This window comes from Neolamprologus brichardi, chromosome 17 (assembly GCF_056152115.1).
Source record: "Neolamprologus brichardi isolate AB-2024 chromosome 17, ASM5615211v1, whole genome shotgun sequence".
NCBI lineage: Eukaryota > Metazoa > Chordata > Actinopteri > Cichliformes > Cichlidae > Neolamprologus > Neolamprologus brichardi.
Genome location: NC_142120.1, coordinates 15,814,664 through 15,832,980, shown reverse-complemented (window position 1 = coordinate 15,832,980; position 18,317 = coordinate 15,814,664). Strand labels below are relative to the sequence as shown.

The 18,317-nt window shown below is 38.6% G+C and overlaps 1 protein-coding gene across 7 annotated transcripts in view; it reads right to left on the bottom strand.

Annotated features, from left to right (window-relative positions):
- ppfia2 (PTPRF interacting protein alpha 2) overlaps window positions 1-9,930 on the bottom strand; it is a 180,580-nt gene extending 170,650 nt beyond the window's left edge. For all 7 annotated transcript variants that reach the window (XM_087831125.1, XM_087831126.1, XM_087831127.1 and 4 more), the window contains exon 1: window positions 9,605-9,930. The gene's annotated coding sequence lies outside the window, so the exon portion shown is untranslated. The remainder of the gene's footprint in view (window positions 1-9,604) is intronic.
- Between the last annotated feature and the right edge of the window lie 8,387 nt (window positions 9,931-18,317).

The window sequence follows — 18,317 nt, the reverse complement described above, 5'->3', positions numbered from 1 at the left end:
AAGGCCCGTTCAACACAGACCATGAAAGAAAATTATAAGTTTGAATGATATTATTCATTGCTAACTTCTCATGACTTTCTACAATTTTAATCCTATAGAGTGGAAAGAGTAATTTTTTGCCTTGAGGTTATCAAGGTTGGAAGTCAGCTTAAAAAAATAAAGTTAGCTACAAGAGGTTGGGAAAAGGCCTATACCTTCTTACAGCAATATAACTGTTTTACATAAATATATTTTATTGTTATAAACAAGCCATGTACTTCTGATAATAACCTGGGTTTTGTTCAGCTACACAGTAGAAAGGCTAACATCTTACATTCAAAGTCCCTAAAACCAGCTGTTTGCTAGGTTAGCAAACAGCTAGCTACTCATTAAACAAGAACTCTACATATTTTTAAGCTAGTATTACGCTAGCAATTTTATGCATGTCAAATCTTGTCCTACTGTACTTATACCCATTATTTTTAGCACATATGTGCACTACAGGTGCCCATGGTATGATCGTATTCAACAAAATTGTGTAGAACGTCACATTTCTCACTCTTACTTGTCACCATCTTGCCTATACTGGAAAACATGCCAGTGGCAGATGTTTTTCAGGTGTTACATGGTTTTTGGTGTTTATGCAAGTTAAATTCTCGTCTTAACTGTAAAAGTGTGTAGTAGGAGTAGTCAAAAGCTCAACAAGTGCAACTGTTCATAAAAAAAATTTAGCAACTACAATGACAATTACGGTCAAACATTATGTGGTGACAATATCAGTATCAGCTGCATTTATAAAGATGAAATTAACAGGCTATCAGTCTAATTTGGCCCAGTTGTTTTTCAACCATGTCCCATAGTCTTTAAAGATGTCCTTAGCCTGTGCAATACTCAGGAAGCAACATGCAAAATACCTATAAATTAATGATAATTCTGGCTCCAGTGCTAGACCATACTTTCTCATTGTCTGATCCTAGACTTGGTTTATTTAGTGAGAAAACAATATCCTATTGCCCAGACTTGGTCCCCTCTGGGTGGGTTACAATGCCAGGTCTGTGTTTCAGCATGTTCTGGCAGTAAGATGGGGTCTCCCATATCTTCTCCAGGCATCCGTCCAGGCTCCCACCAGTTCACTATTCAGCCACCATCCGCGGCCATTTAGACCAGAGAGCCGAAGCCTGCATGCTGCTTGGCTGGACACACTGCGCATGCCACCCATCGCTTGGGAGAGCAGGCCGGCTGGCGGACAGACTGAGGACAAACGGCGGTGCATTTTAAGTAGAAGGTAATTCATCTGACTATGACTCAATACATGTTAGTGCAAAAACAAAGCATACAATTGGCTATTAGAGTCTCAAATACTAATTTCTATTTCTAATTTCTACTTTTATTGATTCCAAGTGATTCTTCCATGGTCAAAATGTTTCAAACCTTGCTCCTAACTCTCAGGTTTACTAAAATTTTACGTTTTTGGTGTTAATCTCCTAGGCTCGACCACATTTGTCTTGTCAAAGCAGCAACAAACAGGCACATTTTGCTGCTTGATGGCGCTTTATTTCTCCTTTAAGCTGTGTAGAAAGCAAATTGTGCTGAGGATGTTTTTTCTGCTTCACGGCACATACAATCCCCTTTTGTCCTGTTCCTGCACCTTATGCTTTGATCTCACCGTGACTGCCCCTTAAATTATTTCACTGTCTATGAAAAATCAATAGATATGGAGAGAAAATGCACTGTCTGATCTGCTTTCCCCTGCGCTCTCAGTCATAAAAAGCAACCTTTAAAAACACCTAACCATATCATTCAGTACAACACTTATCTGGATAATTATTCCATTCAAAAGCCATTAGATCAGTCTCTAGTTTTACTCAAGAAAAAGACCAAAAAGTACAGCATATTCTGTTGACAATGACTTATGGATAAAGTTTTCCCAAAATGTGTTTTTTTGTGGGTAAATGCTCCTCTGCTGCTCAGTATTTGCTGCTATTGGAAGGCATGTTTGTGCAGCAAGTTATTAGTTCTCTCTCTAGTGTGAAGCAGTAGCAGTGACAGGTAAGAGTTAGTGTACTCCCCTTGAATAGATAATCACCCACAGTGGGCTGTGTGAAGAATGTCCGGACTGAGAGCTCTTACTGCCAGCTGGGATGCACATGTTGTCTAGATTGCACTCATTAGCAGTGACAGTACTATTTCCTGACAACTGAAAAGCCAATTTGACCACTATTAAAACAGCTATTTGGTCTACAGATAATTCTTAAAGCCTGACAGAAAGGCTACTGATAGTTTTTCTATGCTCATTTCCACTGCAATGAAACATCACAGCACATTATGTTAATGTGAACCAGGAAAGCTCCCACAAATTCCTTTAGCATGTCTGGCTATGCCTTGTCATGAACACTTGTCATAATGAATATGTAAGATTTTATCTGCCAGAATGATACTTATGGAGAGAAACTGACATTTTTAGCAATTGAGTGAAAGTGTTGTAAGAACCAGATGACATTTAAGTGACTAAATTTAGTGCAGCTGGTTAAAGATGGTTAAATGTGAGGGTAAAAGTGTGCAGAAATCATTGATGGGAGGGAACAGGAACACGCTCAATTGAACTCATTGTGGACTACAGTTGAAATAAGAATACACACAGACAGACATGCAGGGATCATTGGGCTTTTCTCTACACGCCATATGCCAATCAATGAATTATTCAGGGGGGCAGGAGTGAGGTTTCCTTCTCAATCAGTGCAACAAATCCAAAGCCCCTTCTCTGCCTATTGGCATTCAAGCTCATTCCTGGCGCTAGATGGGAGGAAATTACGTAGCAAACTTGCATCTACAAGACATTGCAATGCTAAAAACGATAAAAATCATGGAAAAGTTGGGAAAAATTAAGCCTTCTTAGTTCCTTTTGGCAGGTGAGTATCCATAAAGCATTCATAATTAACAATGTCACTACAGGAGGGGCTGTGTGTTGTACATCACACTGGTGGAGGACCATGTATCATTTCTTCAGCCTGGAGAAGGGCTGTAGTCTCAGTGTCTGCTGTTCGATTGCTTGGTCGATATGCTCACTACAACCCTATAGATCAAGCCTTCCAGGACTGATCAATAATTCCCAACAGCGGAAGCAACAGACTACCTGTGAAAAATGGGGTGTGCTGATAGCATCCCATTTTTCACAGTTTGGACTAGGTCGAACTTTTTTTTCTGAACCTTTACTCAGAGTCAACCTCAAACTGGCTTACATGGAGAAGCTGTTGGTGTGGCTGCAGTTTGTTAAAACGGATGGCCAGAAAAGTCAAGTGCAAAAACAGCTCATCAACTAACAATGCATATCAGCTGAAAAACAGTAACTTATTTGCAAGTTTCAAGAACTTCTGTGTTTAAGGTGTGAGACTAAGTTCAACATCCAGCCAAAATTGCTGAACCTAGCAAACGGTACACCCACACAAAGCTGGATATGTACCCTCCTTGTCCATCAAATTCTTGACTACAGCTTGAGACCAAGTTGTGCATCCCATAACAGACTTTTTGTCATAACCATAATCTTTTTTGATGTTTTGAGGGAGACTTGCCTTGGAAGCCTTCACTGGTTGTGCACAGAAAAGTAAGCTGGACAGAGAAGTTAAGATCCTGCCATCTTCTCACCTCTTCACCTGGCATCGCTGTCTGATGTGTTTGTCAGATGTCTGTTTCAGAAATTGTTGGATGCAACACCTCCAAAGTGTAGAGAATGTGGGCTCACTAGGACATCGGCTGGCACTTTATTTGAAGCATACTGCCAATGACAGTTAAATGATAACACTGCAAAGCACAATACTGCAGAAAGATTTTTCTTAAAAGCCATTTTAAGTAAAAAAGATTTTAAAAAATGGCTTTTTTTTGGAATTGCCCATTATATGCTTGTCCAACAATAGCCGTGATTGCTGTTGAATGACCTTAGACCTTGTTTTATTTTCTCTGACATACTGATTCCTAATCTAAACTATTGCAGTTCACCCTCCGGCACATCTACAAAGACCCATAATAAAAATGGACAAGGAGGGGGAAAAAACAAAGTTAAGCCACAAGATTATTCCCCTGAGTAAGAATCAAGCAGGCAGTGAATTACTGTATCTATATGGGACAGATGTACAATTTGACACTTATGTAGAATCACTCCATTTTGGCAGAAACAAATCAGCAAACGGCAGCTAATTTCCTGAATGTCTTCAGTTAATCTCATTAATGGGAACAATTGTGTGAGTAGATAAGGCACAGCACACAAAACAGCAGTGTGTTCCTAGAGCTGTATATGGCCAAGTGAGGCAAATTCAGCACTATTCACCACCTGGGAAACATCAAAAGACATGTGGAGTGTGAGCGTGTTCAGAACAGACAGCGGCCTGAACACGACACTCTGTGGCTTTAGAGATAAGCTGTACTACTCTATGCTTGTTGGGCTAATTTTGGAGAGGCTAAAATAAAACCGGCATTATTTAATAGTGTGTTTAAAGCCTTGTTATCATTAGGAATGAAATTACTAATGCTTTAACGCATTGAACAAGGAAATGGTAATTTAGAAAGGAGTAAAGCAAAATAAAGTAGGCCCAAAAACCCATTATGGGCTTTTTAAAAAAACGAAATGTAAGGTCAGCTCTTTGAACATTTGTAGCAACATGTTAAGCTCATTAAAACTAATTTTCTTACAATATGAATACACGTGTACAACCATTTGTTTTAATGACAATGGACTTTACTTGCATGTTAGCCGACAGGATAGTTGGTTTATGACAGATTGTACTTTCAAGTAATATTTGTGCTTGACTTCTTGGCGGGCAGATGAGCAAAGTGCATCTACAGACTGGATTGATGAGATCCATGGGTAATGGGAAAGCTGTTGCATGCCGTTCTTTCCCATTTTGGCATTCATATCAGGCTGACAGGTGGGAAAAGAGTGACACAGCATATTTGTGAATGGAACTGGCCAGATTGCATGGTACACTCATAGTGCTGGAAAATCTCCTTCATATGGCACCCTGTACCACGGAGACTTCAGACGACCAAGAGACAGTCTGTCAAGAAACAACGATTCAAATATATTACACAGGATTGCTCAGGATATTATAATAATTGCAGTAGGCATACCAAAAGTAATATGGCTGTAGTGTAAAGATCTTGGATGTTAACCTGAAATAATTTCTTGCTCCAAAGTGGTAATTTTAAAGGGTGTCCCCGTTCCACTCCAACGTTTCATTTTGGCATCAATCACCTCTGTTTCAGAGTGAAAACTATCACTAACAACAACAACAAAAAAAAATAAAAAATAAAAAATAAAAAAATTATATATATATATATATATATATATATATATATATATATATATATATATATATATATATATATATATATATATATATATATATATATATATATTCCTGCTGGGTCTCAAACACCTTCCTGATCAACTATATCAGAACTGCATACAGAGGTGAGTTCTGTGGTTGCTTATTTCAACAAGTTGAATTGCAAGTATGCACCAGGACTGCTGTCTGCAAAATCTTGGTCTTCGATTGAAGGGCATCTCAGAAGAAATGTTATGTGCATGGTTAGTTGGTTTTGCAAGTGATGGTGCTGTGAATGGGCTGATAGAAAGAAGAAGCCATACTCTTGTATGAAAATAATAACACCAACATGCCTGCAATTCACTGAAGCGGTCATAACCTGCTATAGAACATGCTACAGAACTAAGATATTTTCCCGTTTTTGTTAACTCCCTACTGTTGATCTTCTTAAATAAACAGGGTGCCTACTTCCCTATTTGGACATCTGAAGATGTAGGTAAATTATTATTATTATTTAAGTGCTACTGTTCAGATGTAGAAAAGCAGAAAAAATATCTGTCATCAAAACACTTTTTTTCCATGGGAATCTACTGTAGTGGAATATCTGTTTATTGTTTCTAAATAATTTTGACAAGAAGACTAAAGTTACATTGTACAGTTGTTAATTACTACTTTTTATACTTATCTATTAGTAGGCTGAGAGAAAGTGATTCATTAATTTGATACAGCATCTCCCTGCCAGGATGTTTCTGAAAAGAGCTTAAGCAGAATTTAGATGTCACATTAGCAAGAAACTGTGGTGTAGTGGTTAAGGCACTGAAAATCTTTTTACCATTATTTTAGTCACTAGCAGTTTGCTGTGGTCACCATTAGTTTGGGTGAAAGACATGCATGTCTGCAAACATTTGCAAACTATTCACCAAAACATAGTGAAAATGTGGAAAGAGTGATGCAAGCTGAAAATACATAATGTCCACCTTCAGAATACAAATTGTGCATTTCAAAAAGTGAACATTCCCCATTTCCGATTTCCGGCGCTGACAAGGCACCATTGTCAGCATTCAAGCATGTGTGTGCAGCAGCATATGTTAATTATCTTGTGGTGGTTGCTGACATTTGTGAGTAATTATATTGAGGCTATGACTATTATTCCTTATTTTGATTATTCTCTTACCGATCCGTTCCAAAACTTTAGTTAAATGGTCGCAGGAAATCACTAGTACTGAACAAGCCAATCACAAAAGTTGCAGGCTGCATATACGTGACATACAGTTTCATTTCTAGAGAGGTGCATGTCAGGTAGCAGAGTATGGTTTCAGAGGTTAAAATAAACGTAGATATAACACAGAAATATAAATCATCTGTAACACATTCACCTTACATGCAAAAGATACCCACTTTTAAGCCAGGAGAACCCACAAACCCAGCTTTAGGGGACACAGGCTCACATTCTCCTAGTGCCAGTCCCAAGCCAGGATTAAATGGAAGAGTTCTGTCAGGAGGGGCATCCAGTTTAAGATTTTTGCCAAAACATCCATTTGTGGATCCATTTGCTGTGGAGAACCCTCGGGAAACAAGGGAGCAACCAAAAATACCTTTTCTACATGTACAAGAAACAACATCTTTAGTAATATTCATACAACACTACACTACCAAAAAGAATAAGCAGGAATCAAAAGTACTCTGCTACATGTGAACACTTCAGGTTGCAGAAACTTTGATTCTACAGCTTCTGATGTTTTAGCACGAAAATACAGACAGACACTATAAATATATAGTGTCTATATCTAATATATATATATATATATATATATATATATATATATATCTAATATATATATATATATATATATATATACACTATTAATTAAGTGCATTATGGCACAAGTGGCTGCCATTATAGACAACTTAGATTCACTAATTATTATAGACAACTTAGATTCACTAATTAACCTAACACACATCTTTGGACTGTGGCAGAAAACTGGAGCAATGAGAGAAAACCCACCAGGCACAACGAGAACAAAGGCCCTAGGAATTAAACCACAGCGTTAACCACTGATGCAAGATATACGACAGACACTGTGTGAAACTTGTTTGAATCCTTTTCAGTAAATAGTAAAACCTTAAAATCTAAGAGTAAAACTAATATTTTACCTTTTTTTTGTCAATACTTGTTGTTTTTGGACAAAGATAGACTGTCTCCTTATATTGGTTGATAAATCTAGATGAAATTGTCCAAAAATATACCTTTTTCTTACCAACTTCAGACATCTATTGGCCCTCAAAAAAGCACACATAGTTATTTTGAGGTCCTACAATTAGCCCTATTAATACTAATACTCAGCTTACCTGTATATAGAAATGGACTTTTACTGTATCACTATTTACCACTACCACTACTGTACCACTACTGTACCACCAGGATATCCTAGTAACATCAATGTATTCCACAGCAGTCTGAGAACAAGCTACCTGCCTTAAGAAACACACTTCCAAACAAGCCCTCGAGCTTTATAGTAAGTTTTATTTCAGCGATTGAAATCCCATCTGCCTCGATCCCAAGAATTATAGTCACAAAGTCTACCAGCAAATGCTGCTTGTGCTTCCTGAAACAGTGTGTTAGTCCAAACCACAATCTTTTGTTCAGTACATGAAGAATAGCTTGTGCAACTGTAATACATTACATCACAAAAATAGTATTCAGCACTCATTGATACTCTCATGTGAAGCTTTGGTAGTAAAAGGTGAATGAGACAGAGATGGGATGAGGAGGATGGTGTCGGTGTAGAGTTACACCCAGCCTTCTGCCATTAGGAAGGCCGGGAAAGGGTGATGAGGCTGAGCATCAAGTGTATGTCTGTGTGTGTGTGTCTCCATTTCTCTGTGACTGCACTTTACCTGTGTGTGAGCATCTGCGAGGGTGAGGAGGGGGAAGGGTGTTCTGTGTGTGTGTTTTCACTGGTTGTGTGCTCAACTGAAAATAAGTCTGCATGCACATGAAAGGATGAAAGGACATCGTGTAGCCTTTAACATCGCCCACAATCCCCTGCAGCAAGGTCATGCAAACCATGAATCGATGGAGATTGAATAAGAGCACTGATCGAGGTGAACAAAAAGGCAATAAAGCTCAAGTTGGAGGTGATTTGAACTGTGCCGTTTGTAACCACCACACCTGCCTCACCGCAACATTTTACCTTCCTCATTACCGAACGTTTAGTGACAGTCAAACCTGGGCTTTAAAAGAGGACTTTAAACGATCGTTTTATGCACATAAAAACTTCTTCCACAGGTTGCCACTTTTCTCAATGAAACCTTGGGGCAATAAAAGCTTTGCCCGCACACCAGCCATATTAGGCAGGAAGGCGTATTTGCATGTTTGAGGTCCCTAACTGGAAAGTCACACACTTTATTTAAAAAAAAACCCATTAAATTAAGCATCTTAGCTTTGCATAATGTATCTGTGTCACACTTTAAAGTATGTGCCACAGCTTCACAAGTCGGAACTCCTACTAATGCAAATATTGTCACATCTCTTCACCGTGCACGCCTGTAAATGTTAATATTAATTGGCAAGATCAGAGGGAAATCACAGCTTTGCCTACAGCAATTAACCTTCTACCAGCGAGCCAGCATCTGGATGTGTGTGTGTGTGTGTGAGTGAGTGTGTCTGTTCACTCATTCATCCATTTACAGGATAAAAAGTGTGAATGGAGAGGCAGGTGGGTAGATGGATGGATGACGGGGAGTCTGTTGAATGCCTTCTTCCTCCTTGCATCTCTGTAATAGCCGGTGATAATGTTGTTTATAGGAGGGGCAGCTGTTCCTCATGTGACAGCTCGTCCTTTTGCGGTTACTAAGCACACGCGCGCGCGCACACACACACACTCCAAGGCGGCCTGACTGCGGCGCTGATCGCGTCTTGACACCACTGTAACAACTCCGCCTCATTCTCTGAAATGATAATTGGGGAGAATCCTTGGCTATTGTCTCAAGTGCATTACATCATGCCAGCCTCTCAGTCTGCATCCCGCCCCCCTTCAACTCTCTGCTATGTCTCTCCACTGTGACAGCCGGCCGTGATTTTTTTCTTCCTCCTGCAGAGCTTCACAATGTCAACCACACGAAATCTATACATTATATACACCACGTATGCTTCCGCACCAAGCGCTCACTACTCCCCTTAACATCCCCATCAGTCCAGAGTTGTGGAGATAAAAGGGGCACAGCAGAAAATCACCTTGAGCCCGAAGGAATGGGGCAATGTAGGTCACTGCGATACCGGCGGCAACAGTGTGCATACTCACAATTTGTTCCTTTACTATCAGCAGAGGCTCTGGCCGCGGATCAATGACAACTGCAGTCTGTGCAAGCTATACCATGAAGCGGACAATCCTAGGAGGCTTCTTCAGTGCAAAGAGCCAGCGACGCCAAGGATACGATCCTAAAGGTGCGGCTGGTCCCCGCCGCTGGCATTGTCAAAAAACAAAAGAGCAGGAACGATCGCCAAATTAGCCGGGTCGGGTAATGACATCTGATTTCCGGGGATCCACACGCACCGGTTAAGAAATTATGGCATGTTACAAATTCTGCTGTGATAAGCGGAGCTGGAAAAGACCATTGTAGGAGCTGACGGAGGGGAGGCGTGTGGAGTCTTAAAGTTGCAGCTGTGCAATTCTCTTTTCTTTATGTGCAGACCTATAATAATACGACTAGTACTACTAATAACAACAACAATAATAAAAGTGTTCTGCATGTTAAAATATTTGATTTAGCCTATTACATTTAATAGGTGTAAGATTTTTTTTCCTGACTAAAATAAAATGTGAAAAAGCGAAATATCTTCAATGTATGCCAGTAAACTATGATAAAATATCTGTTAGTACTGAGAGTACTTCTGTAAAATGTAAAATAGCGTTCCGCCAACTAATTAGAAAGGGCAGGGGAGAGCTCCTTTTTTCAGTCAGGCAGATGCCACCAAAAGCGATGTTCACCTTTTCCAGCCACACAGATGGTCTTTGCCAGATTCCCAAACGCTGTAGTTGGGAGATGCTTGGGGTCAGCCACCACTGCCTTCGGTCCCGAAGGCTGTTTGTCCAATTACCTAGGAAACAGTTGTTGTCCAATACAAAAGCCATTAACATTTACACTAGCTTGTTTCTTTTCATCAGGGACTCTCTCACAGAATCAGATCATATAAGATTTTTAGTAATATTTTGTTCAAGAGATTGTAATAGCTGCTTGTAGAAGGACACTATATGTTAAAAAAAAAACTGTTCTTAAAAATGCAGGGAAAGGTGGGCTAAGTAAAAGTTACCACGGGGTTACAACAGCTTGATAAAAACAATAAAAACTAGGTTTGATTGAAAGTGAAATATATATACTGGATTTGTTATATATATATAAAAAAAAAGACTGTGCAACTAAGTACAGGTGATTTTAAACGCAATAAATAATGATGAATTAAAAGAAAATTAAATGGTGAGTTTAAACGATGGAGAGACTTGAGAAGAATCTAACTTATTTAAATGTTTTTTTTTAAGATGGTTACAAAAGAGCGGAACAGATAAAATATGTATTAAATAGATGTTATTATAGATAACATTAATACAGTTTTGTCTTTAATATGGTACTGTAAAATAAGATTTTGGTTCACATATTTGTGATCTTTATGTGAATTTCAACCTGTAACGGGTCATTATTTTTTAAGTAAAAGAAACGTGGAGTAAATTTTGAAATAATATTTAAAGACGACACTGCAAAAACAGTGTTGGTCTTCATTGTTGTAGTATGTCTTAGTGTTCATTGTGCAGTAGCACACAAATAAAGATGCTGTTCATTTTCAGCACTCACATGTATTCAAATTGACTGGATGTCCATGTACATTTGACCAATCCTGAGTCTATGAGTCATTGTTTTAAACTCCCTTATCATTTATTTTCATATTTACAATAATTATAATTATGGTGATATTGTTACTATTATTGTATTATTACAATTGTAACACTACAAAACATCTTAAGAACTATTGGGGCTTGATAGAGCAAGCACAAAAATAGGATGAAATGGTACATTCCAGCTCATATTTTCATACATAGTGGAGAGTGTTTTTGCTATTCAATTATTAGTTTTACCATAAAAAAAAATAAAGAAACTAGGACATACCTGGGTTGTGGTACCGCATTATACTGTACTATAGTTCTTTCCTACACGTCTTAAAGTCTGTAATTCCCATAAGATGGTTTAGAAAATCAAACCAGTGGAATTGGATCTGTTGGTCAATCCAACATGCTAGGTCAAAATAACCCATAGAGGTTTGTCTATATTTGACCCAGCCCTCTGCTGCACAAACAAATCGAAATGTGTGTGTTTTGTGTGTATTTAATTTAAACCTTTATGTCTTGTTTGGGGCCAGAAATGCTGTGGGGTTCTTTTCCACTGTTGAGGATTACTGACAAAAAGATGAATAATAAAAACTAAACACAGGCACTAAATTTCTCCATTATTTTCTACTTGTCTATGTACACTGCTGTGTGCTGCAGGCTATAAAACAGTGGACATGGATTTCTTGTGATTGAATATATAGAAGTCAGTCTAAATGTGGACAAGCAATAACAGGCATTAAAATGTCCAATACTTTGAAATATCAGCAAAGAAACAAAGACAGAAATGTTTTAAATTATTTCATAATATTTTAATAGATTGAATGTAGATGAATATTTCATTATATTTTAATAGATTTAAGGAGATCCCATTTATTCTTAGCAAGTGTGGCAGGGTGGTGCAGTGGTTATCCTCTTGTCTCACACAAAAGAGTAAAAATAGTTGTCTGCCTAGCTGCATTAGCCCTGCAATAGACTGGTTACCTGTCCAGGAATTAACCTGGACCAAATGGCATAGCCTCCATAAATAAGAGTGTGAAAAAACTGAGTACAGTGGAATCAGTTTGAAACGATCTGAGCTTTACAGCATGGTGTACTATTCTACTGGAAGCAGCAGTGTGCACTTCACACTGTGGTATTGAAGGGTTGGACATGGTAAGCAACAGGTGTGACATTTAACTGTCACTCAGTTGGTACTGTGGGACCCAAAGTGTGCCAAGAAAATATCCCCTACATCATTCCACCACAACCTGAACATTTCATAGAGTGCAGGATGGATCCATACTGCATGTTGGTGACATTAAATTCTGACTCTACCATCCAAATGTTGCAGTAGCAATGTTTTTCTGGTCTCCTGGTGTCCATTTCTGGTGATTAAACCTTTTGCGACATCATAGATTCTCTACTGCATACCTTGGTTGTAACAAGTGGTTATTTGAGTTACTGTTACTTTCTGTTCAGCTCTAAGTAGTCAGACTATTTTCCCCTGACCTCTGACATCAACAAGGCATTTTCAGCCAGAGAACTGCAGCTCACTGGATATTTTCTGCTTTTCAGACAATGGTCTGTAAACCCTAGAGATGTTTCATGAGGGGACAATCCCAGTAGATCAGCAGTTTCTGAAACATTCAGGTCGGCCGGTCTCCAATCAACAACCACATTCAGAGTCGTTTAATCATCTTTCTTCCCCATTCTGATGCTCTGTTTAAACTTCAGTGGGATGTCTTGAACATGTCTACATGCCTAAAAGCTAAGTTTCTGATATGCAATTGGCTGATTAGATTTTTGCATTAAGAAGCAGCTGAACAAATATTACTAATGAAGTGGTTGGTGAGTGCATCTTGTTTTATGTATCATATCACAGATGATAAGAGCCAATAACAATGATATTCTGATGATATCTGCTACATTATGTTTTTGTTAATTATTACAAAATGCTATCGCTATTTTGTAATAAAAGTTTACTTACTGGTTTGTGAACCTATTGTCAAACCCAGGTCTTCTTATAAAGCAGCTTAGTCAAAGCAGTTGATGTAAACAGATACACAGATACCCACAAAGTGTCCCATTCTAAGCTCTTTCTATTTTAACCCAAGCCACAGTTTTTTAAAAATAGTTTTATATTTATAAAGATGTACTTTATAGTATTTTTTTAAACTGTTTAGAAAGTTGAATAAACCTCAGATGCTTTTCATAATAACATTCAGATAATTCTATAAAAATGGCAATGGCAATATGATTTTAATTTTTTAAATGTCAAATATTTTAACTTAACACTGTCTGAGAACTCTCTTTCCTACTACCTTTTCACTAAGGCTCTAACTTTCTCTTACAGCAGCAGTGTGGGCCCGTGACAAATTGCTGCCTGTAGACTGCCCAAAGATTAATGCCACTGTCCATGGTGCTGAATTCTGTAAGCTTCTTGTATGTGCCGTACTGTGTTGCAGGCCTCTAAAAAAAGGTATACTAACACCCCCCACCCCCCCACCCCAAAGTGTTGCAAAACAGTTGTTTCCCTGGATTATTACATTAGATCTATAATCATGTCTCTTGAAAAGCACCAATGTTTCTGTTCACAGGAATTACAGTCCCTGGATTCTGGGAAAAGGTCCATTCTGGAAGATTTATCTCTCGGCTGCCAGTCACTGGCTTGGATATTTAATTAACATACGTTGTGCACTAGCTTGGTGTTTGCTGTCTCGTTTTGGTCTTTAGCTGGCACTAAATCCCACCTGGGAGAATGCTGTCAGATGCTTCTTTTCTCTGTTGTAGCCCCAACTTGCTTCCCCCTCCTGTTCTTTTCCTGTTGTCTGACAAATTAGCAAAACAGACACAGAGCTAAGTGGTGGGGTGGAGTGCTGGCTCTTTTCTCAAGTGAAAAAAAAAAGTACACCATGATGACAAAACTCAGCAGTAACCATCAGGGCTGTAAAATGAAGCCAGCTAACAAGTGCCAAAAAAGTGCAATTCTTTGAGTGGCCACTAGAGGCTGGTTCCAAAAAAGAAGTCAAACTATAAAGTTGCTGTAAAGTCGCTTATTTCCCAATTTATAACAATTCTTATTAATGGAGGATATTTTTTTTAAGATTACCTAAAATCTTACTTAGAATTAAAATTTATTTACATTTACAAAGTTCGAGTCATAGTCACTGTGACAGACAGCTGTGTGTTAGTGGACTCAGTAAACTGAGGGGTGAACTTCAAAGATTAATAGGTTTGCTATTCATGTTTGTCTTGTTGGGGCTTTCTGGAGCAAAGAAAAGCTTGCTAGCATTTTCTAATAACTTTAGACACCTTTATTATCTAAATAATGATTATATTTGGTTATATATCCAAATATAATCATATCTGGCACACCAAAATCCAACTTATAACACTGCGGCTTCACAGTCCCTTGTTGTCATCACAGTGGTGTGTGTGCTTTGAATCCATGGCCAGAAACAGAACAGTCTTTATTTTTCATCACTCAGCTTTGAGTTCGATTAACCTTATTGTGAGAGTCTCAGATGGTTTTTGGCGAGATAGTAAATACTGATCTTTCCCCATGACGATTAGAATGACAACAATATCATTCAGTCCCTGTTTATAATGCAGCTGAGTGTTCGTATAGCACACCACCCACTATATTGACCTACCGTGTGCATGTTCTACAGTTTTGAATCACTCAGTCATATCATATTAATTTCCCCTGAGAAGTCAGTATAGGCCTCTGCATATGAATGACTATAATGCAGCCAGGTGATGAAAATGAAAACATTTTCATATCCGAATGCCCTGAAGCTAAGAATTCCCATATATTGACTGGTTTGACTCAGAGACTATTGCACCAGCAAAGCTTAAACCTAGGATTTGTAAGGCGGTTCTTTTGACTGCACAATCTGTGGAAATGAAGCTAAAATAGGCACCAGTTAAGAAGCAATGATCAAAGTGATAAGGGAATCAAGAAGAAGCTATAAAAAGGAACCTATAAAAAGAAAAGAGACCTATGACGCTGCTTCAGTCTGATCCTCCTCCTCATAGCTTGACACGCTCAATGTTTGAATGTCATTAAGCAAGTCATCCCCTCCCCCCTTTCGTCATGCAAATGGACCTCTTTTCACACGTGGAGATTTTGCATGCAAATCTCACATCAAAATCTCAATGATCTCAGAGGTTAAGCTGCTGAGGTCCTCACAGCCAATTAAAAAGACACACACACTCACTCCTTTGGCTAGAGAAATGCTGATGCAAATATTTGCTGAGGATGATGGAGGGACTTTGCGTTGTGGTTAAAATTACCAAATAAATGTTAAGTCAAACAGCTAGCAATACGATGTGACAGCTGAGAAAGTGCTCTCATAAACCCGAGGGAGAGATGTTGGTGTATTGTTTTGCGGAACGCCCTGCCTCTCCAGGTTGTTTCAGTGGATCAAAGCAAATGTGTACTATGAAGCCTGACATTATCCACTTCTGTTAACATGTCCATGTCCACATATCCATCATCCTCCAGTCTGCCTCCCTTCAGGGCCTAAAATCGCATCTTATGATTTATCTGTCTGAAGAAACACATATCAGCATATGTCAGTTGCAGTCTGTACAAATCCAGAGCTGCCAGGGCTCTTTGTGACTTTCTGTCTCTCTATAAATGAACCAGTTTACCGACCTCTTGCTGCTTGATACTCTGATATCAGAGATTAGTTCAGTCGACCGCGGTGTGAGCTGCATTACAGAAACAGAACGGAGAGGGATTACAGGTATCTGGAATCCTGTAAATCTTTATTTCTGCCTCATGATAAGGCGATATCATTGCACTTTAGCTCAGGCCTCCTCTGTCTGTGAGGTTGAAAGCTGACCGACTGGATTCAACGGTTACCCACGTTAACTGTTGATTCCAGATCTATTTATGCCTAAATTTGCTTTGTCTGATCATGCTTTGAATATCTAATTATTTCATAATGAACAAAAATTGGTTAATCAGCTACTCAAAAATATGCTTGTTTGGAAATAATGATAAATAGCAGAAGATGAGCCCTTTACGCCCTTAAGACCCCAGTCACACAGTCTTGGAGACCAGTCAGTGATCCCCTGGCAACCACCGGTTGCTATGGAAAATTGGTTGTAAATAGGTGCACAATCCTGTTGCCATGATCGCCTGTGAAACACTGCATAAAAAACAGACTTTTCTGCAAACACAGCAGCATTCTAGCAAAAAATGCAATCACAAGAGATTTTTAGTGCATCATCTTTGTGACAGCCTGCAACCTCATGCAAACCATTCACCAACCAGCTGGCAAGTGGTTTTGAGTGGTTCCTATAAGTGACCAGAGGCTGGCAGGAGGTTGCCAGCCAATCGCTATTTCTGTGTGACTCAGTTTATTCCTGATTATTTGTTTTTCCAGTATAGTGGTCATGCATATAAAGGGCACTCTTTTTATGTACTGCGATGCCTCAAAATTACAGAGCATATGAACGACTAAGTGTTAAAAAATCCTGAATTTAATTTTATAATATGGGCCAAGCACAACACCCTTGAAGACTCTTGAAGACTAGACCGACTTAGAGTACAAGCCGGCATTAAATCCATGCCACAGAGAAGGGGTGAAATCCCACCTTAAACTTTTTATTATACCATATCACTATAAAAACCACATGGTGCTAGATTTATGCATGACTGTATAAACATGCCTGCGTACGGAGCTCCTTCTCCCTCACACACCAACAGCTGACAATGATTCATGCAGCAATAAGACTTAACCTGTGCTCTATGCTGCGTAACAATTCCTACCATAACAATTATACCACCACTAACATATGCTCCCATTCCTTTACAGGTTATGTGATTCATCTTATTAACATTCATGGTAGGTGCAGATGGGGGACAGCAAAAATTATGGTCATGCTCACATTTACAACTTTTATGAGTGGCTATTATTTTAATCCCAAACAATCATGCCAATGACAAAAAGAGGAAATGTCTTTAACTTGGACGCTAAACCATTTGAATAAAGAGCATCCAGGCTGAGTGGGCTTCTTTTTAAAGCAGAATGTAGGTTATGTAAGGATAAAGGGTTTGTCGGGATAAGCAAATCACAGTAATTTCCATGCAAGATAAATAGTCCCATTTCTTTTGCATGCAAGAATAGTCTACTTTATAACATATGTTCCTGCTAACATAAGTGATGTTCATTAACTAAAATATTATGTCAAAGAACCGACAGGATGACTAGAAAGCAGGATAAAAAAGCTCAAAATGAGTGAGAGAGAAACAAACACAATCACCGAGCTGGTCTGGAAACAGCACCATTGCAGGGTTTTTTTCTCTCTTAGTTTTTGTTTGCCATTAAGGTGTCATTTACAGTGGAGAAAACTAAGATGTCTCCATTACTCCCCCCACCCCCTGTTTTTTTTAAACATTCCAAATCTACTGAGAAATGTTTGCTAATATTTCTTGACGCAAGCTGTGAAGAAAGCATACAATGAAATGTAAATATAGAGGAAACAAATGCTCATCGTGGCAAACCTGTGTAGGTGTGATGTAGTTCATCGGATGCTGTGGGAAGTAGATCGCTCTTGAATATGTGAGTGAGGTGTGTGAGTACCTGTATACTAATATAGCCACAGTAAAGTAGAACCAACACCTAGCAAGTTTTAATCACACGATACATATAAATATCGATGTAGATGAACCATTTTCATACGGCAAGTTCGTCTTTGTCCAATGTAACCTTTTTTTTATTTTAATGTTAGATGACAAAATAAAGCTGCAGCATTATTAGCTGATGCTAGCACTGCCTAGTTGCTTGGTTTGCAATACATTTTCCTTTAATATTAAATTGGATTCAAAGTTATGTTAGCAAAAATAATCTTAAAGCTAAGTATGGTTACCAGAAAAAGTGACAGCTGACTGCCTGCAGTGTCTTTTAATACATTTGAAAGTGAGCACCCACCTGTCATTAATGCTAGTTAGCTAGCTTTAGCAAGGCTAAATCAAAGTAGCCCAGATATGGTTTAGGCCCAAAAAGTAAAAAGGTAGGTTCCTATATTTAAACATTATGTTTTAAGTCTAGAACTTTGCTTATTAATTCTAATGTTAAAACAAAATTGCAGCAATGAAACAACAAATATGTTTATTTTAATAACAATGATGAATCACTGCGAT